At 43.1% G+C, this 23,830-nt stretch overlaps 1 protein-coding gene across 6 annotated transcripts in view; it reads right to left on the bottom strand.

Annotated features, from left to right (window-relative positions):
* LOC139769877 (uncharacterized) overlaps positions 1–23,830 on the bottom strand; it is a 288,097-nt gene that overhangs the window by 140,936 nt on the left and 123,331 nt on the right. For 2 of the 6 annotated variants that reach the window (XM_071701359.1, XM_071701358.1), the window contains exon 2: positions 15,009–15,095. The exons of the other annotated variants lie outside the window; for them this stretch is intronic. The gene's annotated coding sequence lies outside the window, so the exon portion shown is untranslated. The remainder of the gene's footprint in view (positions 1–15,008; positions 15,096–23,830) is intronic. 6 annotated transcript variants of the gene reach the window in all.

Raw genomic sequence — 23,830 nt, 5'->3', positions numbered from 1 at the left:
TTTGCAACGTCGTGCAGCACAGAGGAAGCTGCATTCACGGCGAACGAAGAAATTTTGCAATGAAGATATAGAAGCTAACGTTTTATCATTTCCCCCCTTCTCGAAACAATAAGGCGATACATAAACGCGATTGGTTTAGAGAAGAAATACTTGCTATCTCGTGCATCGCGTAGATACGAAAACTTATCATCGTCGTCGTCGCGACAATAGGCCATCAGAACCATCAAATATAGCAATTTTCAGGTAATAGTTCCAGTCGAAGACTACCCTCGAAACACTTTGTCCATTTCGTCAAACTGAAGATGGCTTTTAAACTCAGTCGCGCCGCTATTCACCGTCGCGCTCTGTCAGGCAAGGCCTCGCACTAATGAAGGACGACCGGCAGAACGGGTGTGGGTGGGTCCAACGACGCGGGCAAAGGCCAACAGGTCGCCATTAGAGCATACTGTTTCGAACTACTAATAGCCAATTCATGCGACCGCCCAGCCGAGCCTGGGCTGCTAGTCTGCTTTCCTTCCCTGTAGCCAAGAACCAAGATTGTCGTGCCATATAAATATATATGACTATCAAATTTTCACTTTACCGATTATCTACTAATTTGCTAATAAATAATTTTCTCTTTCACGATAATTCAACACTCTGCAAAAGAAATCACGAAAGAGCTATTTTTAATATACATTTCAGCTGGATTTATTAAAGAAGAAAATATAGCTTAAGCATGAGAATAAGACAAATCTGCTATAGTATGTTATTCTATTTTATTAGAATTGTAAGCTGAAAAAATATTGAGACCATTCTTAAAAATTTTTAAATTACTTTCCTTTTTACTAAATTCAACTTACAAGTACATTAATAGAAGTGCATTAATAATGACAAAATGCTCTTTCGTGAATACCCTCCCTTAAATTTTTCTTCGAAAATGCTCTTCAAGATAAAGTAAAATCAGATTTTCTTATACAGAAAATTGAAGCGACGAGAATGCAGTAATCGTCTTTAAAATTTGTCGCGTCCTGCTCTGTAACGGAGGAGGTTCGACAGGAGTTCTACACATCGGGTAGGCATGTAGCTACGTCGGATATACGAGCTAGTTCCCCACGGTCCGCACCCTCCTTCGTACAATGCTTGGTCTTCGTCTTGCGCGCTCTAGCCGCGTAATTACGAGGGGAAAATTAAGCACCGACACAGCCGCCGGTCGGTCGGACGGTCTGCCGGTCCTCTCGCTTCGTTAACGAGAGGGAGGGACGAAGTTCCGACCAAGGAGCGAGGGAGAAGACACATGTAAAAGGAAGTAGTCACGTTCCTGGTGCTTGCACGACAAAGACGACAAGGTAGAGAAGCTTGTGCCAGCCAACCGCCAGCCTTCTTAGATCTCGACGATGGATCGAGCCACAAAGCGACCATTAAAAGATCATATCACCCGGCGTCACGATTTCAAAGATCCACTGGCGGAATATCTCGACAGTCGCTGAAGCTTAGAAAGGAAAAGCGTCCCTTCCTGTCGCTATCGTCACTTATTGAACAAAGCAATCGTCTTCGCTATATGTTTGCTGTCTACATATTTATTATAGTATATTCCCGCACATTTACATTATTTAATAAAAGATTCTACGAAAGAACAAATATGTAACTTCGAATTATTGTACGTGATAATAAACATTATGGCAATAACGAAATGCCGAATTCTAAAACTGCATCTGTATACAGTCATATCTTTCTCCTAGATAACTATTTGGGGCTCTGAATGAACTTGTGCAAAGTGTCGTTTCCATTACCTCCGATTGGCAAAAATTTAGGCGATAATTCAAATCTCTCGAGGAACTAAGTGATTCAACTAAACAACGGGGCTTATGGTTCGTTGGAACTTCTGAAGGATATCGCTACATTATGGTTTACGGAAGCTGCCGGTTCTCTGCAACGACCGTCTTTTCTCGCTGCAAGCGTTTCTTTTGCACGTACGCAGCGTCTCTCCACTTTCTTAATCCGTTGCGCCACGCGGAGGATTATTTTACGAGCCTGCGGTGCCACGGCATCAGCTGCGTCTTCGATATGATCCCAACCCTCGATAGAAATAAGCGAAGGAGGGAGGGGGGGACAACCAGTCTCGACGCCAGTGAAAGACCACCCTCTAATGCGAGTTAATAATACTCCCCTATTTTTTAAGAGTCACTATTTTATTTATAAGATACAGACCCATACGCGTAGAAGGATATTTACGGGGTAAGCGACTATTATCTCATACCCCCGGTCTCTTCGGTAAACCGGAGGGAAGAGAAAGCCGTTTTCCCCGAAATATATTTCCAGATGCATACTTTATGTTGCACGCAACACCGTGCTCACGGATGCTTCTCATATTTCGCGTCAGTGTGTCAGGTCCGATAAAGCTTTGCATGTAATATTCGATGAGGAAACAAAGTAATTGCTTGATCGCAATCTGACCACTGTTCTTCTTCTTACGATATAAAAATACTCGCAAATGTATTTAATGGTAATATAGAAATATTCCAGCACTTAATAAATTAATTTGATTGTTCAAAGCAATTTTAAAAAATATAAATACAAAAAGTATAAATAGGTATAAACATGTCGAATATTAATAAAGCAGAGTTTTCATTATATTTCACTGCGCCTTTAATTGTCGTTTATTGACTAGACAATATAACAAAATTTCAGTAGAATGCACTTAATTCGAAGCCTCACTAGGTTCATCGCGACAAAATTTTCCGATAACTAACAACCTCCATGCGTTACAGATTTCGATCGCTTAGAAGAGAACTCTTGTTCCAAGTTCGCGCTTGGCCTGGAAATTTTCCTCTCATCCGTGGTGATTGTAATCGCACAGGGAGTTCCGTTTACCGTCCAACAAAGGCATCTACGAACGCGCAGAAGGAAACCCTGGCAGTCCGAGTCGGACAAAAGCGGTCGCCGCGGTAATTATCGTCGATGTGAGCGAGAGGCGAGAACAAGGAAGAGAATCGCATGCACATGAACGCCGTCGACGACCTCGACTACGGGGAGAACCGTGGTCCGCTAGGACGCTGACTGGGCTTCACCGAGTTTCCTGCTAACCAAGCAACCATCAGGAACCAAAGTTCCAGCCGGTCGTCTAGGCTTCCGAGCTGCTGGAAACTTTCCGTCTGGACCTGCTCTCCGTAACCGAGGATCGGGCTTCTTTGTCCGTCCACCTGGCCCCCCGGATTGCCGGTCGAGTGAACACAGCTGTCGCAGCAATCGCAATAAACGTCCATTAACGCCGAGAAGACCTGCTAGTTCGCAACGTGAATTACAACGACTGTGCGATAAACTGATTCTCGCCCTTACACGTCGTAGAATCCTTTTCCTCCGATATCGTACTTAATCCACACTTTTCTTAATCTCGAAATTAGATTCTAGACGAAAGAGATTCGAAAATCAGTCTGGACGACGCGTACATCTCACAATTCGCGTTCCGTCCCTCGCCTCGTCGCGAACGACTCAACCAATTACAGTATTTTCCGGGGGAACGGCGCAGATTCTCTTATGCTCCCCGCTATCTTATGGAGCGTATGTAAATTAGAGTCTCGTCGAAAGCGCGGCTTCCTTCGAAATCTGTCTGTTGTCTCGGTTCGATTCCTCTCCTCTCTTTCCCTCACTCGCTCGTTCGCTCTATCCTTCTCCTCACGAGAGCTCCTAACGTTACCAACACCGCCACTGATGGGTTTGTATTCTAATTTCGCGCTTTGGTTTTCACCCGGCTTTCCGCCAAAGCGAGGCGAGGCGGCACGGCGAGATTGGAGAGAGAGGGAACGTTTTCTTCGCTGCAACCACCCACGAGGATGAAATCGCTTTCCAACTAATCCCAACGGAACCCTCCTCCCCACTCCTCGAGGGGTAGCAACCCTGCGCGATCCTTTCTTATCCCGCAATGGCGAGCTTCTTTCTTCTTCTTCTTCTTCGTCTTCTCCTCCGTCAGCTGGGTAACCAAGAGATTCCGGATTTTAATACACGTAAAATTAAAATTAGACCCATATTTGCATTTGGTAATGGGAAAAAGAACGCCACCGTGGGATAAATTCTCGCACACGCCGCGAGACATACCAAGGAGGTTTCTTGCGGCTTAAGGCATATATTAAACTCAAAGCCTACAACGTCGCGTGGTTTAGTAAGCTTGTCTCGGCGATTAAGGCGAATTACACGCGAACAATGCGATTATCTTTAAAAATGTAAACCTTTATAAAATCTAAACCGAATAAATCATTATTCATTTAAAATGAATAATATTAAACTGTCGTTAAAAGATTATTTTTAACAAACAATATTAAATTACTATAAAAATCACTGATACACTAAACTGTAATATCTTACAAAAATACCTGAAAAATTAAATCGGTATTTAATCTAAAATTTTCTAGAAAGATTTTTTAAAGATAATTTATAAAAATGTCAAAGAATATCAGAACAGCTTAAATCGGAGAAGCCGTCACAGATGGGTCTAGAAGAAAAGATCTGTGAAATAATTAATTTTCCCAAGTGACTTGCAAAGATCCCCCTGTCTTGTAGCATAGAGAAAACGAAAATTGTTCTATATCCTTGCAATCAATTTCAAACATTTCTTACCAAGAAAACATTTTCTCTTTACAGTCACTCGTTCGTTCGATTAAGGTAAGAATGCATTTAATTTTAATTATATACGTCTGTAAGTAATTCGGAATTTTGGAAATAAAATTCTACTTATTGATAAACACATACATGAGCTATTAATTGTAAGTTACAGCTATTTAACGCTATGTTGAACTTCATGTGAAGCAAGAGATCTTCAAGCGGTATTGAACCTGAAGATTCCTTATCACTGATCAAGGTACACAAGATGCCAGATAGCAAAACATCGAACTGACTGGGCCAAAGGGCGCAGGCTCTATAGAGGTTTGCTGAAGTCCTAACCGCGGCCTAACGACGGCTATCAGTGGTATATCGGGAAAGGAGAAACTCAGATCTTATCGGTGCGTTACCACCTAAGCTGTTTGCGTCTTGTAAACTCGAAGATTACCAAAGTGGTTTCCCCACCGACTTCCCTCCTTCTCCTCCCGATACGAGATAACGCGACCGACGAGGAAACCGTGGACGAGGGTCTCGAAGTGGGTATAGACACCGAGGATCCGGATGGCATTCAATGTGTGAATTGCGGCGTCTGGGGTCGCCTATCCCATTCCGATTTTGGATCTGGTCAGACACGCGCAAGACCTCGCATAAGGTTAGACTCAGCTTGCCTGACCATCCAATCATTAACCCGAATTACGTCCTGACCGCTCTAACTGGAGCAATATTAATGATTGAGTTAGTTCGCAAACTCGAGCAGTAACAAACGTCATAGTATGTGTAGAGAATCATAACATAATTATATGGAATAAAACTCATCATATCACAACGCATATATTGAAACTCATTATATTATCGGAAAATTTCAGCTTTGAGTTTCAGAATTCTTGTGCTAATTTTTAGCACAAGAGAACTAATTAGAGTTAAGTTTGAGTTAAAAATGCTGTAGGTATATTAAAATGTATTTAAATTATCTTGCGTTTCTAAAACTCAGCGAATCTATGTCGAGATACTATTCTCGTCACGATAACGATACGCTCGATGCATCTGATGCCTTCAAATTTCGCGTCCCATCGACTTATGCATAGATTCCAACTATGCCCTCAGTGCAGCAACAAAGTTGCCTCTGCCGATTCGAAGTCTCGGAGACTCGTCTTATCCCTGGGTTACGCGAAGATCCAGGGAAGAGTAGAAGCGAAACGGGCGTACACATGAAGTCTACGGAATCGCGAATTCGCCAACGAAGTAATAACTTGGAAGACGGTTCGCGCGAGTCCGTCGCAGGTCGCGCTTAGAGGAACACGTACGAAAGTGGATAAGCAACCACCGGGAGAAGTTCATTCATGCGCTGACGCGTCCGGAATAGGTTATAGGTAACGTGAACACCACGTACACCACTGTCTAACTCTCGCCCTTCTCGTACCCTCCACTTTCCTTTCTCTCTCTCTCTCTCTCTTTCTCTCATCCTATCTTGCAACCACCCTCGTACGAGAATGCAATAACGACTGGGAGTTTCCTTGGGAGATCCTCCGACATCGTCTTAGAGGTCCTGGCCGTAGTTAGCCCGCATTAGTAATCTCCCCGAGGTATTCTTGAATTCTACGTCGCCAAAGCGAGCAACCATCCCCCTCCTCTCTAACCGACGATTGCGAATTCAAATTCGAATTTCGAAGAGTTATATTACATATTACTTATATATCTTACGGCGCGCGGCGCTACGTTATTTAATTTCTTTCTATTTAATTCCTATATGTTGACAAAGTTTGTCGAGAGCAAAGGTTACTCATAATTTACACACGATTGTTTCAAATTGTTTGGCGTATAAATTCATCATGTAATTTCTTATCCTACTCTTCAATTTCAATTCAATAATTATTAAATAGTTCAATAATTATTAGCATTTTACAAACTGCTGTCTTTTCTTATCGTTTTCTTTCGCCCTATATCTATCAAATCACAGGGTAATGTCGCGATTCAAGGTATTGACGTAACTCAATGTACCGCGCAAATATCTCCCCTGCGAATTATTCCGGATATCGAAAAATTCCTCTCGAAAATACGTGAAGCCCCTACGGATGCGCGAACAGCGATTGTTGAAAACGCGGTCATTCGTTAAAGCTCTCTTAATTATCCGCGAAAACAGATCGTGGCGGAGAGCACACGCGAAAGTACCAAACTTTCGAATCAAAACCGCGCGTACTCCTCTCATATCAGTTCCAGCAACGTTTTTCTCCGATCTGCATTTCACCTCTTACCTCGTTCGGAGACCGCTATCGCCGTAACAACTGTTATACGATTCGCTAGAATCGCAAGTCCGCCGCGCCGTCGGCTCAACGAACGATCACGAACCGTTTATTCGCGCACTCATTAGTGGAACCGGCCTAATTAATACGCGCCGCGCGGGCGCGTTCGCGAATCATTTTCGACAGCAATTGCGACGACCGAGAATCACGGGGAAGTCGGGGACATCCCGACCAACCGAATCGGTACCGACGATTGATGGGACTCACCTACTCCATCACGAGACGAATGCGAAATCGACGAGTCGGTCTCTCGAGGGTCGAAAGGGTCTTCTCCACCGCCTTACGGGCTCACACCGGACTAAATTAACCATGAATGGCCAATTAACCTGCAGACTGTGCCAACTAACCGCCACAGCCGCCTTCGGTATCTGGATTAAATTGATCGCCGTCGTATCCGAGGACGATTAATCGTTACTGATTGCATAAGAAGTGGTAACCGCGCTTGCATTTCGAAAAATATAATCCCGTGAGCTGTTGGTCGCGATAAATTTCTGGCAAGTGGCCATGTCTTCAGTCTTGAGATTCAATTTCGTACAATTTATAAAATCATAAAGAGTTAGCTGATTTTTTATATAGTCTAAGAACAAAATAATTAATGATTTTCACCGATATCTTGGAACAAGAGCAGTATACAATATCTATTATTTTTTATCCACAATTTAAAACTTATGAATTTCTTATAATTAAAATGAATTTCTTCTCTCTATTCACGAATAGACGACAAAAATATTCACACATTTTTAATTATCCATTTAGCGCAATCATGTTTCAGAAAACCATAAATAAATAAACATGTTCGTGCGCTAAAATGTCAAGCAAATTTGAAAATTGATAATCTTAAAATACCGAATAAATGACATACTTCTTTCACCCTGCGCTTTAATTCTGACCAGAAAATCGTAGCGAAAATTTTCAGTCGATTATTTTCGTGCATCGCGCAGGACGATACACGAGGTTTGAGAAAAGCAGCAATCCCCCCAACTCCCACACCCTCGGATCCCCGCTCTAAACCGTCTTCCTACGAGATGGGGGGAGAGTGCCGTTCCACGCGATGGTACATTTTTAATTACTTACACCCACGCAGCTGCATCGCGCGATGACTATAAATCAAGCGGAGCGCCGCCCAGCAAAGTAATTACAGCTTGAATTTTAGATAATGTTGCCGCAAGCACGGCTCACCCTCCCCCTTCCCACCCCCTTCTCACCCAGCTGAACCATCCGCCTTTCGTTCAACCAACCCCCGATCCGTCGTAAATAGATCATTGCCGCACTGGATTTTTGTTAATCTTCGGTCGCGAGCAATAAACTCTCGCGTGAAATATCAATATGATTAAACGGAACAACTCATTGGCCTTAACTTATATTTTAACTTACATACTGTAAAATATCGTCATGAATTTCAATATATCTTATCACAAATTAGTTCTTGACTTTTTTTTTCAAACTTTATTTACGTACATCACTTAATCATATTTTTTTATTTATTAACATTATTAAATGATATATGACTACCAAATTAACATTCCACTGATGTCGATCAATTTTTAGCATTCATGGAAACTTCTTATTTTTGATATACCAGAGAATCGTGTTTGAAACTTTATTTCAAGCTAATTTTGAGATTTGCAGTGCTGGGGGACAGAGGTAGCTTTGTGGCTAAGCGTCGGAGTCGGAGTCGACGTCGGAATTGTTTACATAATTATGCGCCAATTAAGAGAGCAGGCTACAGGAGGCAAGAGAGAAAAGGAAAACGCGAACGGAGAATCGGTGCCGAGTGGCTGATGAGGGCAACAGCCATCTCGATTCCCGCGCAATTAAGGTGCGGTTGAGAAAACCTAAAAAAAAGACTCGCTAGGAAAGAGTGGAATTTAATTAGGAGCTCGTGCTCTCTTGTACCTCCAGACAGCCATGAAGAAGCGAAACACAGTGCGGACGAAACTGATACGTAGAAAGAGATCGAGAGAAAGAGCGTTGCAGAGTAGAAATTATTGAGCCGAATAATTTAAGAGCGGGACAGGAGAGAGAGAAAGACAAATGACGAGAGTAAGAAGCAGGGAGGAAAGAGAGAGATGGAAAGAGAGGAGCGGAGAGAGAAAACGCGAGCAGTAGGGGGTATCGTCAGCGAAGACATAACAATCAGGAATATGATAACACGCGGGACGGATGCTTACCTTCACCTCAGACCTTCGCGAGGATGCCGAGAAGCCGAAGAGGATGACGGTGGGGCAGGCAGAGCGAGATGAAAGATGATGAGTGAAGGAGCCGTGGCAGGGGTAGGGGCCGCTTAATTAGAGCCAGACTTCCGTAGGATGCTTGAGGCTTCCCCGCGCTCTAAAGTTCTATCTTCCCACAGTTTATCCGCGTAAAGTGGCTATCTCGAAATTACCCTCGAAATTATATCGAATTTCGGACTCGATCCCTTTCGGCCCGCCAAGCCTTCGATACGAAGCATCTAAAGGTATCGATAATTCCAAAGTCGCCCAATCCATCAAAAACAATCGTCGTCATAATGGAGAGGAGATAATCGATCATATCGTATAATATAGAAACGTAAGACGGATGACACGCGAGAAACATCTTGAACTGTTCTTTAATGTTTTAGTATAATATAAATATAAATTCTCGTAATCTAAGGCCGGTATTCATAGTCGGTTCTTATATTTAAGACCGTCTTAAGTACAATCGTAAGGTGTCATTAACCAATCACAGAGCATATTACCATATTAGCATCTTAAGATATTTTACTTAAGATAGTCTTGAAATAAGATCCGACTATGAATACCGGCCTAAGTCTACAATTCTTCAGATAAACATTTCGTCAATAAGCAAATTAATTTTGACTTTGTGTTGTTACTTTAATTTAAAAAAAAATAAAATTGTTGAAAAATGAAAGAAGAATCGCTTTTAGATTTAAAATATATTCATAAACGAACTATATCACACGAGTCTTTTTGTCTCTAGTTTGGATATTTCATGCTAATCGCGATAGCTAATTTCTAAAAGATCAAATATACAGAGGGAGAGATTGCGAGATTCTTATATTCATATCTCAGGGGTAAATCAAGGTGTTAGGGAACGTTGCTCTATTTTCCTTAATTTTTTCCTGGCGTCGTCGCCTTCTCGGGAGTATTTCGCACGAGCAACAACCGCGACGGAGGGCCGATGTTTACTTTATCCTCACTAATCACGGGACGTATTTGCGTTTTATAATCCTTGGTCGGCTAAGAGGGTAAAATCTGAAAGCTTAGTGGAATCTCCTTTCGGTCGGATGAGTAATCCCCGCCCCAGCCCACGATTCCCGCCGCAGCGCTCCTCATCCTCTGTCTAAGAGTTGTCTGAGAGTAGAGCATCTTCGTACAACGCCGAAGAAGTGAGTCCACGAGTCGCTAACTTAATGATTCACTTTATCCCGTAATATAGTCGTGCGCTCTCAAATATTTCCGTTAGAAAATATCCGTGAAATCCGTGAAAAACTTGAACTACAAATGCATGGCACATATTACTTGATTCAGATACTAGATACTTTTAATCCAAAGTTGTCATGTAAAAAATTTGCGATTGTTTTTTTCATTGAATAGAATGCAGACTATAGCATCAACCGCGCAATATTATTTTGGTGAATCACTTGGGGATCGGTTACGTCATCGAATTATGATATGAAATTATGAACCAATCTATCGGCGGTATCGATCAATTCGATTCCAGTAGACGAAAATATAAGTAGTGCACGGCGCGCAAAGGGACGATTTACAAGGGACGAGCAAAGGTGCACACGCAGATCGAATAATTGATAGGCATGAGCGTATCGTCGGTCTCTCGCTACAGGAAACTCGAAGGTCTGCATTATCGATAATTCACTCGACTTGACCGTCCTCGCTTGAACAACGGGCACCACCCTCCGGTCCTGCCTCCTTCGCCCTATTTATATGATTAATGGCTTTATAATGACCATACAAGCTCGCGATTCCATGCGCAGGACAGAGTAACCCTATCTCGCCGCGTAGGGTAGCGTTCACGCGAAAGAATACTCGTCGTCTTACCGAAGGGTGCTCGCAAAAGCGCATAATCGTCCTAATAATACCGTTTCTGACCTTATTTTAATGAATACTGCATCGTCCGTGTTGTGCAACCGCAGTTTAAAAGCGCGTAACCCTTCTGCTATCTTATGTTCTTTGAATCGTCGATTGTCATTAAGTTTCATACTGGGTAGTTTTTATACCTGTATTTGTAAGTATTCTTTTCAGAAACAGAATATCACTGAAAAATTGCATAAACGCGATCGGATCTGCGTGAGCTCTAAAAAAGAATTGAAAAATATATACGTTTCGTATACTATTAATATTGAAAAAAGGACCTATCAATTGTTATCAACGCCTCTGCTTGAAAAATATCGCAGACTGAATCGCACTAAAATATCTGAATTTTATCGACGATTTCCAGCATATTTCCGGCGGCCAGCGAGGAAAGGATAATCGCGATCGATCGGTGTAAAATTTCTCCGGGGTGTCGGAGTGGCATCGGAATTGCGAGCCGGGTGAAATCGAGCTATCGAATCGGCATCCGTCATGCGAACGCGTCAGGCTCTATACGTGTTCTCCCGCCAGTAACTCTAGCCACTCGACCGTAATTCTCTGGCTGGCATGCGACCGTCACTCGAACGACACGACATCACACCGCGCGTCGCGCCCATTTTTTCCCATTTTTTCAGTCACTCCCCTCGCGAGACCAACGTGTGCACCGTGTGCACGAACGGAAAGCAGCAGACATGAAGCCCTTTTTAAATGTCCGCAAGCTTGGTGCGCGGCAACAAAATATAAAATTAATTGCAGGTCTCAGGGCAGCAACACGCCAAGGTACTCGAAGAAAAACCGTGTGTGGGGTCTCCTTACCTCGCGCGCGCGTAGACTCCAAATCAGACTAAACGACCAAATATTCTAATTTGGAAAAGAATATGTAATATGCTACATTTAATCCTATCATTTAGTGAACTATTAAATCTTTCAGTTACTCGTTTTTAAAACGTGCTTCATATATTGTAGTTTATTATTTTTATATTGTCGTCTCAAACTCTTTGCTTGACACAATTAGTTAAATCTTCCTAGTTTTCAGAATTAATGGTATGTGTGTGTGCTTTTCAATTAATACTTACATTACGATAGTACAGATACTTCTTCTGGTATCATTAAGTTCGACAAAACACTATAAGAGAAACACTATAGAGTGTACATCCCCGAATATAACACTGTCGAGATATATTTGACGCATCTTAAAATGCAATTAGAAATCCAGAATTAGAATCACTGTAACTACGACGGTGTATAGTCCAGAAACGTCCGCGTTCTAATCATCGTGGCCACTCGATGGACACGTAAGTCAATCGCAGCTGGTTTAGCGCGAAAATTAGCGCCGAACACATACGACACGTAAGCCAAAACAAAGCGTGCCAAGGTTTAAAACACACTGATCGCGATGTACGGGGCGATGGGCAAGCCCGTACGCGACGACGCAAGCCTACGACGTCGGTCCGTCTTTACGAGCCACGTGGCCGAGACGTAGAATCAGCCGCGTCGCGCTGGTGTAAAGGTGATAGGCAGACGTGTATAGAGACCGGCATCCTCCACACCACGTACACATTCTGCGATACGTACACCGCTAGATAAAGGCATAGCCCGATCGGGCTACGTGGCTTACAAGCACGTGGGAAAAAGCGCGTGCGAAACAAGCGTCGGCCGGCCGGCAGCCTCTACAGGGACCGCGTGCATAATGCATGCCGGGCGTATGCGCTCCCGTAGTGCGCCGTTCTACCAGCAAAATAACACACATTTGTAGCTAATTTTCTGTACGATCGTCGTCGTCGTCGTCGTCGTCGTCGTCGAAGGGAACATCGGAGAAAACGGATACGAGACGTAACGGTCTCGCAACGTTGTCGTCGCGACACGCCCCGGTGCTCCGCAACCTCTGACCCTCGTATTTCCTCGAGCTCTGATGCCTGTTCGCCTGAGCGATGCTTGAATGCCGAGCTATACGCTACATAGTATTGGTAAAAGCGTTCGACGGAAGTTCGCAACTGTAAGATTCTGTTTTCCGAAGGAAATAATATAGGAGGATATATGTATATACTATATAATATCGCGCCAAAGCACTACACGCTGACATTTATCAGCAAAAGGATTTCTCTAAGATGTTTATATGTTGCTGTGTTTTGATTCTTTCTCCGTGTCGTAATCTTAAAAACGATAAAAAAAAAGGATAAACCTTTCCTCGTTGTGAAACTAGAGCAAACCTGACAGTTCTCGAGACAACTACAACACGATGCAAGTTGACGTCTTGAACGCGCTATTTTTCTAGTTTGATTTCGAAACCATTAATGGATATTCCTCTGTAACACAAATCACAAGAAATTCCCGGTTGAATGAACGACGTTGAGCCATAAGCTGCAATTTCCTTGACCCGCTTCGTTATTAATATTACTGCGAAGTTTATACACACATGTAAAAGTTAATGCACACACGTTAATGCACGCTTGTGCAAGTTCAAAGTGAACGCACTACGTAATATTAGACTTAGGACGCTTCTATAGAAGACATTAGAAAAAAGATAACAACAAAGAATAGAAATGCAGTTCTAACGCTGAAATGCACTGTATATAAGTTTTGCATTTATTCGGTGTATTTATGTTGTGTTTATATCATGACGCTATAAGTTATATAAATATAACGCATATGTAAAGAACGATTTTAAACTAAATTTAACAAACCTAGAGAAGATACAACTGTCTAAATAAAAAGATTATTTATTTGATTGATCCATTGCATTTTCTAACTGCGTTATATTCAACTATTTCCAGATTCTTATGATGATATGCGTTATAAGAAATGTATATATATGCTATAATAATTATTATTTAAATAAAATTATAATAATGTGAAAATCATCGACTACCGTTTCATTAATACGATAAAGGTACCTTCCTTCGCGATACCTTAAAGATGTTAAGTAAAGGTAAAAGAAAAATGAAATTAACATGTAAAATCTGTACGCGACGACAGAAATTCAATAATATGCGCCAACTGCGTCAAAAAATTAAATAATTATTGTGGCGCGCAGTATTCTTACTACATTTGGAACCGCGGGAGAGAATCGCGAAGGGGCGAAAACCGCGATAAATTGGAGAGCACCGGCGAGCGTGACGCTTTTTAAAGCCCATGATTTTCTGGCGAAAGCTCGCGTTTCAGGTGGCGCGGAAGGGCGAACCGGGGCGTGCGCTCCGTTTAGCTGCAACCTGGCAATTACCTGTAGGGCATAATTGTCATCCCTTACGTTTTCCAGGACGGCGTCCCCTTTGTCCAACCCCCCCCCCGTCCCGCTCTGAACGATTGCCCGTATGCTCGCCCCCGCGGCCAGGGCCTACCCCGATGGGGGGGCGTCAGGTCACGCGAGGCCGTGCCTGTCGCAGGAGTCCACGCGACGCGGAGAGCCACGCGATGCCGAAACAACACCGACTTACCTTACCTGTATCAGATTTCTAATTACTAATTTACTCCCGACCCGCGGGCTCCTGGCTCTCCCTCCGCTGTTTCGCAGCGGAGACCACTTTCGTGCTCCTTAAAAGCGAGCCGGCATCGACGTTGCCTCGCGCGAAGTCGATTACAATCGGACTCTATCGTTCGGGGATCTTTGATCGATAAAACACACGCTTTCACGGACTCGCGATTAAGACTGCTCAAGTTCTACATCGTAGATTTTTTTTATTTACGGCAAAAATGCGAAAGAACATGTCAGTGAGATCGAGAAATGTAATTATCATAATTTATCAAAATTCTACCGCAAAAATAGTCAAAGTAATAAATGTAACTAGAATAAACGAATCATTCTTTTTTTTGTAAATATTCAAACATGTACGTATTTTGTGTACGAGAAGGTAAACCCAATTGATAAAAAAAATCCCGACAATGACAAAATCAAATTACAAGATTAATTCCAATATTGACTTTCAATTCCAATATGAATATTTTGCGCAAACAATAAAAAATATATTAAATACATATATGTACGTGTACCGTTCAGCTAATGTGTCACTAATTTACTTAGCTAACTAAAGTACATTCTAAAACGACAGGTCGATTGACTTACCACCCGTCGAAACTGTCGAAAGACACTGAGGACTCGCAAGCAACTATTCCGGCTAACGCGACTCGATCGCAGCGACGTACTATTTACCTGCAATCAGAAAAATAATATTATAGTAATAATACCAATAATAATAATAAACAAAAGATAATGACAGAATATCGCCAAGAACTCTCCGTCCCATATCTCGAGAGCGCAAATTCATGGACACGATGAAGGAACGGGCCAAGAAGCGCAGGAGAGGCGAAGGCGGACGTAATTGCGAGAATTAATTATTTCCATGCACGAATGTCATGTGCCTTCCTGTAATTACCCGGCGGGCATAATTTAAGGCGAGCCGAGTTGTTAACAATATCGTTCGCGTTCCGGGGTTCGTCTAGGCGGTGAAGATCTCCCTTCGTCGGCGGAGGGAGGACGATCGTAACGTTTAGTTTTGTCAAAGGACATGATTCATAACTGCGCGGCGACACCGGCAATAGCCGTAACGCCGCGGAGGTCCGACGATATATTACCTTTATAAATTAACGCCCGAAACTTTCGCAGTTGACTCGTGGTAATCATTAATTTCACGTATTATCGTAAATATGTAGCTCGCGCGACAGCGATAGCGCCGCGCCGCGCCGCGCCGTGTCGCGCTAAAACAAGACGACGAGAGAGAGTAACATTTTAAACGAGTACTTCCTAGCAGCTTCATTTGAGGTCGCGAGCTAATTTGCGATTCTTAGATCACGTCCCAACGTTTCGTTATAGGACGTTTTGCATTCGGCTGACCTTTGCGCGATTTATCATTCGCTGAATGATGAGAAGAGTTTCCTCTTCGCCGTTATTACTCGCGATCGTACGCGATGAGATTTAAATGGATATCCTGACCACAACGGAAATCACCCTTTTTCGTTACACAGTAGAGTAATCTAAGCGGCGTATGTCGTATCTCACGCTTAATCTCAATCCCATAATGCGCTCTGCCACTTCGGTAGCGGTGTACCGCGTGTTCGCTGCGTATTACCGTCCCGTGTCTCGTAACTCAGCCTCCGCGATTTCTCCCGGCTTTGAGAGAGAGAGACTGTACCACCACGGCACGGTTATAACATTTACTTACTGCCGTTTAACCACTTATCACGTCGGATCTTGGGACCCGCGGCTTTTGCATCGCGCCCAAAGGCAGGTTCGGTAGAGTACGGGGGAGAGATTGAGAAGCGCGTGCGGCTCTAATAGAGAAAGCGAGAGCAATGAAGAGAGAGAGAGTGGGAGAGGGAGTAGGAGAGGGCAAGAGGAGAGAGGTCGGTACAGGGGCGAGAGAGGGTGGTACTAAAGCGCGTATCCATTACGCTAAGCGCGTGGAAATGTTCACGTAAACGTGTGCGAGCGTACGTATCCGTCGTTTATCCGTCCTTCATCCGCCGCCCCTCGCGTCGCGGCTGATCGTGATTACGCTCGCATGCTTCAAGGACATATCTGCCGGATATCAACTCGACTACTCGACCTGGCTAAACGCTTACGCCCGACCCGCGCCGTATCCCGTCGAATGCCCGGATTGCCCGGCCGCCCTCCACCACCGGCAATCTCGCCTTTGCAGCCGCCGGCTGGATATTTACCGATTCCAATTGGTTTCGTGATTGCGCTTAAGTGCTCGGATAGTTAGCGGGCTGCTGAGCTAGACATGGACGGATGGATAGATACGATTCTAAATAACGCTCAGAACGCGCAGATTCTGATTACGACGAGCGAGTAATCCCGCCGGGCGCGCGATACAAAGGTAGTAAATGATAAAGAGAGACCCGCCGAGCCGGTGAGTGAACTGTGAATTCCATTAATGTAGCGATGAAGTAACTCGTATGCCTGTAACGTAACGCTGAAGTAAAAGTAAAGATGTTTGCGCAGAATGTCGAAGCAATATCGTGAAACTTTTAATTGATCGACAAGTAAGAGTTACTAACAAATAGTATGCCGATTTTCTATCGCTGGATACAACTGAGAAAACTTTTTAATGCAACGCAATTAAAACTATATGCAAGTAGTAATCAATACGTACGATAAACTTCTGTATTTGTTATCATTATGAATTTTAAGTATACGCTGAATGTGTCACATATACATACATCACAACACATAAGATTCCTTGTATCACATAAATATGTTTAAATATCCTTTGATTCCAACTTCAAAAGGGTTTTGTTTTTTCTGCATTTTAACAATAATACAAAAGGAATAAAAGCGTAATTAATAAACAATAAAATTGTTGTCTCCAAATCATGACAAATTTTCATAGATAAAAAAGATGTGAGAATAGGAGAAAAGATTACAGGTTAGGCAAATATGCCAAAGGGCCTTTCTGGTTGGCTCTGATGTGGTCTACAGTCTCGGCTTAATAACCCTCGACCTCGTCAAACAAATGCTCCTAACCGACCTCTTCGCCTCTGGCATTGAGAATTTTCGGCAATAGTGCAAGTCAAAAAAGACATCAAGGAAGAGAATGTTATATCCTTATGTATACGTCAAAGGAAATGATGCAGAAATTATGCAATACTCAGCAGCGATCGCGCACGCCTATTCGAATCTAATCTAAATAGAAACGCACAATAGAACCAACGTTAAATTAAAATTTTGTTTAATGCAGTTAAGTATAGAAACAAATCTTAAATTTCATTTCAACAGCATAGATGTTCATCCAGAATTTCACAAACTAGACACCACAGACGCGCGCTTCGCGCGCGCTATTTAGCTTTAACATTATGCTATTACTATTACACTATTAACTTCTTGATACACACAACTGTCAAAATATACAATGACAGCTGCAAATCGGCTGCAATAACCAATCGGCATCGCGGAAAAGAGGCTTCAATTTTTCGATACAAACGAAATTCACTCAGTTAACACGCCTTTTTTAAAAGTGGATTAACGTTTACAAATAAAAATTTCACGGACAGCTTTCGTAAACTTTAGTTTCCGCAGATCACACATCAAAATATCACACATACTAGATTGCATAATTTTTTCCCATTATTGAAGAGAATTCTCTATCCGATGTATGAAAAAATGTTCGCTGATAGAGAGTGAAAAGGGGATTCATACGTGTCGGAAGGTACTTTGATATCAAAAATTCGAGGGAAGTCACGAGGAACGAAGTAGCAGATTATATCGTTGCGCCCGTGTGTACGAGCGATGCAAGAGGAACCATGAAGAGGGGAAGCGCGGCGAGTGGCTCATCGACTGGTACAGACTAGTACCGATATTACCCTGCACCCTGCACGGCAAGGGAGCATAAGAGCGAGAAAGAGAGACGGGGAGAGAAAGAGAGACGCGGGGAGAGAGAAAGAGCGGTCGAGAGAGATAGGAGTATGTAAGCTCGTAGGTATCCACTTCCCTTCCGCGATCAATTAATTCCGGACACTAATGCTTTTCTAAAGACACACACCCAACCGGCTCACCACTCGGCCGATAACCGACTATTCCGAGAGAGAGCTGTCGGTCGGAACCATCGAATTGCACGTCACGCGATACCTTCACGATCGCAATGCACTTTCCTCTGTCGGCTGGCAACCGCTGCAATGGAAAGAGTTCGGGGGATAAATTAGGTAATACTTTTCTTGAACCGTATGTTGAATTTCGCGCAGTTTCAGGTTTGATAAATTAGATTAAACGGATAATTTTTTTAAATTAAGGTAATATCTTAATTTAAAGATGTTAAAGCATATCTGCAACCACTGGTTTAAATAGTATGCTCGTTGAATTTCTGATTTTTTTAAACGCTCACGAAATTCATGTGTACAACAAATTGTGCTCGGAATCCCCCTGTTGTCGGAAAATCGGCAAAGACTCCCCGTAATAGGCACCTATCTTCACATTACTCTGCGTCTACGAGTACGAGGCTGGCTTTCTCTCCGGAGAATTCTAATTGTGAGAGACAGTCCCAGGAAAATACTCGGCGGAAGTTTCCTGCAGCTTCGCTACTCGAGCATATCGCCGGTATTTCAATGTGCCACCAACACCAGCGTCCCCGCCACCGACGCGACGCAGCAACTCTTACCTTTCGGTAACACCTACGCTATTTCCTACCTATCGGCCTCAATCCAAAGACGGCTCCCCCCGGACTTCATTCCGAAAGCAAAATTAAGTACCTACGAGAGATGGTAAATACAGTCACCGGCGTACTCTTCTCCCAAGCTAGGTAAACTTGAGATTGGTCGCGTCCCATTTCGATGGGGGACCAGATGCGTGCTCTATACGAAAAGCTCTTCTTGTTAGATATGCGCGACAGAGACAAGAATACTGTAGAGAGTTGGCGATTGTTTTAATAGTTATAGGTTGCCATGAAATCATATTCTTGCGAGTGCAGCTCGATAATGCTCGATAATGCTTTAAAAACAAAATTCACTGATAACAAAGAGATATCTAACAATAAGTGATAAAGGTCAAATCGCATAAAAAATATCTATTTGTAGATAAATATTCAAAAATGCAAAGAATAATTTGAAAAGTCGCATGAAAAGAGAACCTTGAACCTCATTAACGCTTTAAAACCTCTTTCAATCGGTCACCTGTCGAATTCTCGTTAGCCTCGGCATGACATTCGAATCTTGCCGATTTCTCAGTACCACCTGTTCCAAGTTATTACATAAATTACGAGACCGGCAGAATTTTTGGATGCACGCGTCAGTCATTAAAGTATAGCGATCTTTGAAAATGAGAAGAAGCGTCAGCGAGGCTTTTGAGAAGTTCTCGAGAGTGACGTTGATCCCTCTCCCGTTACCCGTTGCGACTGTCACTCACAATTAGCCGTCCCGAAGGATCTGCCAGCTAGGAAGAGGAGGAGCCCTGGGAAAATAGAGGAGAACAAAATAAAGGGCGGGAAGGTAAGATAGCAGGGGACGGAAGGAGCGAGGGGGATACTACCGCTTGACGGCGCATCTTACATGACAGTCTTTGTATTAACTATCAGGTAACTTCTTCCTGTCAACCCTTTTACGCCCCCTCGTTGTTCCTATGCCGAGAGCCTCTTTACTCCGATTCAGAACCGGATGAGGAAAGAGAGCAAGAAAGGCAGAGCAGGGAGGGAATAACGAGGTAAAAGAAGAAGAGAGACGAGGGAAGATAGAAGCGAATTAGCACTGTCAAGGCAAGTGCTAATCCCGTGAAACGCCTCCAAATGCAGCGAGAATATGGCAGCGTCTGTTATTCACGTAGAAACCAATGAAATCTCTATTTCTGGTAACTATTTCGGCGGCTGCAACCGAATTATTCACGAGCGAAGATGCGAGCTCGTTGTTAAAAATTAAGTCGTTACATTTTTATAAAAATAAAATCACCGAGCACTCGAACGCAATGCGAATAAATTGCTATTTATCTTCAAGAATTTCTATATGCTTGTGATATATTCGCCAAAGAACGTCGAACGGCATTTACACGCGCATGACGTAAAATTACAAACTTGCATCACATTGTGCACACGCTCACACACTTTTCGACACGTTCGACACCCACACACGTAGACGCTATCTGAAGAGAGCGTGAACGCGCCCAGACGAAGGCGCCACGCCGTAGGCAGGGACAGCTCATTAATATTTAGACGTATTTTGAGCGGCGAGCCACTACCACGCCGCTAACGCCAGCCGCCATCGTCGTCGCCTTTATACATAATTATTCGCGCGAGATTGGCGAGCGCTGGGCGAGCCTCGTTGCCTTGAAATTCCCCGTTGGAAAATTTCCAGTCGCTTTTTGAATTAATTATTGTACATAAAATATGGTAAAATCAGACTCATAAAGTATAATTCAGATCTTCTATCGGCACGTCGAATTATTCCATCGCCTAGAAATTTTTCGAAAAATATAGACAGAATGTTGAATTTTCCTCTAAAAAGAACTAACACACAGATGAGAAAATTATGCTCTTCACCGTCAGTAGAACTAAATGAAGAACGAACAAAGATTGACGAAAATAGTTCCGAAGTCGCCCTGTAGACGACCGAAAGCGCAATTTCGAGTGATCAGGGTGTATTCATTTGCTTGCCGTTAATTAAGGTTCGCCTACAGCTCGGCTATGGGCGAGAGAACATTCCGATAGACGAGAAAGTAGTTTCCGAGAGGGATACAGCCATTTTTGCCACAAGCGCCGTAAAGTTCTCTTGAATATCGTATTTATATTGCGACTCTCATTCCCTACGGATAAATATTGATTCTATCTCTATCTCTAGACTTTACCGTGAATATCGTAGCAGTCTTTATAGACTCCGACCTGGTAATCTTATCCTTCGAAACGATTACGTTTTCCGGTAACAAAATCAACAGTGCAAAATGACAAGATGCTGCAATATCGCCTCATATCTTTGAGAAATTTGCAAACGTCCTCAAACGCATTACAAGATATTCAGCGATAGATCAACCCCATTTTTGAAGATTCGACATTTCAACTCAAATAAACCGTATTGTCCAATTTTATTTTTAAAAAATTGAAACACGAGCGCCAATTTTAACAGAGGGAGAAAGGTAGCAGCAATGAACGGGGGAAGTCTCCTTTGCCAGACTCCTAATCGATTGCCGCGAGTTTTAAACTTTACGCCGTCCCCTCCGACCACTCTCTTCCGTTCAGCTCGCAAAGCCGCCGACGACGATGGGAGGTCGAGGTGGAGAGAAGCGAAAGAGAAGTGACGGAAAACGCGAAAAGATGGTAAGCCAGAAGGCAGAGAAGCAAGAGAAGAGAGACAAAGAGAGAGAGAGAGAGAGAGAGAGAGAGAGAGAGAGAGAGAGAGAGAAGAGAGAGAGAGAAAGAAAGTGAAAGAGAAAGAGGAAGATGGCGAAGTCTGTAAATTTTCTTACATTTTATGAGCCATCAGAATTTCATAACCTCGAGCCAGTCCGCGTGGTACTTTGCACAAGAAAAGTTTCCGCGCTCGCTCCGTTCTCCCGCACGTTCCTTTTCTCCCCGTCTTTCTCGCCCCCGTAGGCTTCTCGCGGCACTTTCGAGAAAGGGCAAAGACGGCTCGAGGAAAAAGAGGACGGAAAGCCCGGTGTGTGCAACGGATCATTGCAAGGTAACGTTCAGACGATGCCTGGCTCTCGCGCGTTAGCTCCCTCTGATTCTCCAATCCGCTTTACGTACATTAGACGCACGGGAGATTGGGCGAAAAGACGCCTTAGAACGTAATATCGTTTAAAATGATGGATAGTGAGAAACTCGCTTCTAGATATCCGCGATTTTCCGCCGTCCCGCGTTCTACGCTATACAATTACTTCTACGCTGAAAGAAAGCGTAAAATGAAAGGCGTGTCAATTACATAGTGATTAGCGTTCTGGTTTATTATCAGCGACTCTCCTGCTCCTTCGTCATTGTTAATAATATTTCAAAAAACAGAAATATCGCATATTTGATAAAATTTAAATTGCCCTATTGAAGATTAATCGCAACTCATATATATGTGTTTAAAAAACGTGACAAATTTCTGGGTCAGATCATCGTTTTAAGAAACGAACCAATGATGGTGATTCAATTTATCTCGTATACCTATACAATGTATATGGGCGTGTGTGGTTATACGTGTGTGTAGTTTTATTTGGTCGGATCGAGGCTACAGACACTGTTATTCTTGCCGGCCCCCAAACACCGTAATCCCTTCGCGTTCCCGATTAACCAAATACCTGGTACATGAACGAAAGCTCGTGGAAATGCCGCGTTGACGTGCTTGCGTGCATCGCGGTCGCACCTTCGCGTGACTTCGCGCTTAAATGGCTTGACGTGCTTGACGCGAGCCTGCCGATCGCCGACTCGTTAATTCGCGACTCGTTCCCGGAGAACGCGTCTTACGAATCGGCATCTGCACTTACGTAAAGCTTCTCTCACGTTGCTGTAATGTCGCTCACAAAATCACTTCACACATTTCAAAAATAATAATAATATCCACAAAAAAATCCAACAAATATAGAAACATTGTGTACCACGGAAAAAGAAATGAATATGTTGTTGACAAAGAATAAGCTGCTCTAATCATTTTCGTAATAAATTAAATCTACAACAATGATAAGTAAATTAAGTTAGAGCCAAATATTAAATGAAAAAGTTGCTAACTCTTCTTCTGCTTCAATTTACTTCCGTGACCCTTATGATCATCATCAGAAACTATGTATGTTCTCATACGCTATTATATTATGCTTTTTCTGGAATTCTCTTCGGCGTTAGTCATTAAACTCATTTTCCCTGCAGTTTCATTAACTTATCGTTATAACGCTTGACATTATATCTAAACTTGCGAGTCGAAATTTTCGTAAATAATATCGAAAGCTATTTCAAGTAAGTACAAAATGTATTTCGAGCACAATCACAATTTATTCGCTGAAGGAAATCTACGAACGCATCGTCGCAACAATTGAACTATATACGGGGATCACGGTCTCTTTTTTCCTCTCGAAAATTACTTCTCGGCGCATGCTGCAAGTGGGCGGTTCTCGCCAATGTAGAAACGGTGAGAATAGAATAAAGGCTGTCCTTGTGAGAGGCGACGAAAAGAGAAATAGAGAGAGAGAGAGAGAGAGAGAGAGAGAGAGAGAGAGAGAGAGAGAGAGAGAGTGGCGAGTAGAAAAGCCCAGAGTCGTGTCGGCCATGTTGTCAGCAAAGTTTCGTCTTCCCTCTTAAATATAAATGTATACGTGCGAGCCGGCACGATAAAGCGTCTCCTCTGGTAAGTTCTGCGTAGCTATAGTCTACATTGTCTCGTGAAAACGTACACACGCGCCTGTCTGTCGTGATCCATAAAGAGCCATTAAGAACCGACACTAGAGCGTTGCATAAAGGGACGCGCGAATCTTGATGAACATTTCACGAATATAACCCG

The sequence above is a fragment of the Temnothorax nylanderi genome, unplaced genomic scaffold (genome assembly GCF_030848795.1).
Source record: "Temnothorax nylanderi isolate EJ_2023f unplaced genomic scaffold, tnyl_v1.0 TNYL_tig0025_pilon, whole genome shotgun sequence".
Taxonomy (NCBI): Eukaryota; Metazoa; Arthropoda; class Insecta; order Hymenoptera; family Formicidae; genus Temnothorax; species Temnothorax nylanderi.
This window is presented reverse-complemented; position numbering and strand designations above follow the sequence as displayed.